The sequence below is a fragment of the Galeopterus variegatus genome, unplaced genomic scaffold, assembly GCF_000696425.1.
Source record: "Galeopterus variegatus unplaced genomic scaffold, G_variegatus-3.0.2 Scaffold4824, whole genome shotgun sequence".
NCBI classification, from domain to species: Eukaryota; Metazoa; Chordata; class Mammalia; order Dermoptera; family Cynocephalidae; genus Galeopterus; species Galeopterus variegatus.
Window position 1 is genome coordinate 47759 of NW_007730935.1, and position 1188 is coordinate 48946.

The 1188-nt window shown below is 69.8% G+C and overlaps 1 protein-coding gene across 1 annotated transcript in view; it reads left to right on the plus strand.

The window, feature by feature from the left end:
• Window positions 1–321: 321 nt before the first annotated feature.
• Window positions 322–1188, plus strand: part of KCNAB2 (potassium voltage-gated channel, shaker-related subfamily, beta member 2) — a 94290-nt gene continuing 93423 nt past the window's right edge. Inside the window, exon 1 of the mRNA XM_008588435.1 lies at window positions 322–414. The gene's annotated coding sequence lies outside the window, so the exon portion shown is untranslated. The remainder of the gene's footprint in view (window positions 415–1188) is intronic.

Sequence of the window (1188 nt, forward strand, 5' to 3'; positions counted from 1 at the left end):
CAGGACCGGCCGAGGGGCGCGCCAGTCCGAGGCCACCCGCGAGAGGGGCCACGGAAGGAGCCGCGCCGCACGCTCCGGACGGAGCCCGGCCGCGTCACCTCCGTCGTCAGCGCCGTGGGGCCAATCCGAGCGTAAGTCGACGGGCTCCGCTCCGCGGGAGCCAGCCAATCGGCGCGGCGGCGGGCCCGTCCTCATTTGCATGGCCGGCCGTCTCTCAGGCAATGGGAACGTAACTGGCGTGAACGACAGCCAATGAGAAGCTGGCAGAGGCGTGGCCCCGGGCGTCCCACGAGGTGAAGATGCTGCGGGCGGAACCTGCCCGAGCGAGCGGGATTCGGGGGCGCTAAAGTCGCAGGGGCAGGGCGGGAAGGAAGATCCGGAGCGGGGCGCAGGATCCGGAGCTGGAGCCCCCAGGTGAGTGCAGGGGGAGACCCCGGCGGGCCGCGCTTTCCGAGGACCTGCGCCGGGAGAGCGGCGGCGGGGACCGGCGAGGCCCGCGCGGCGACAGGAATCGCGTCCCTGCTCCATCTCCTCGTCCCCAGCCCTGCGTCCCTGCCCCCGCCTCCGTTCTCACCTCCTCTCCAGCCTCCTCACCTCCGTCTCCGTCACCTCCCTCCCCCCATCCCATCCTCGCTTTCCTTCCCGCGTGTCATCCCGCCTGACCTTTCAGCGCACGTCCGCGACCCTTGCCCAACTTCATCTCCTTCACCCCGCGACGCTCCTGTGCCCGCAGCCTGGCCTCCCCCTACTCTCCTTCCCCGACCTCTGCGCAGCCCCGTCGGAGAGCTGCTGGTCCGGGTCCTCCCCATCGCTCCTTGTTGCTCGGCAAGGCTCCCCCTTCATCCTCCCTCCAGTCCCTGTCCCTATCCTCCCACCCATTCTGCTCCCAGGCCGCTCCGATCTCTCCCCCTGGATACCCCCAGGACCTTGACACTCCCTTCCTGCACCTGTTCCTTTGGCCACCTACACCCCTCACTCCCCCACCCCCATCACTGGGCCCCTACCCCACCTTCAGCTTCTGCCTCCTGCCCAGGTCCTGGCACAAAGCACTACCCCAGCTCCCTACCTGCCGCTGCTCCCTGCAGGATGCAGAGACTCAGCTGCTGCACCGCTTCCTGCTGCAGAGCAGCAGCCGTGTACCTGCCCACCTTCCCACCCTCCCACCCTGGCACGTCCTGCCGCCCCTCC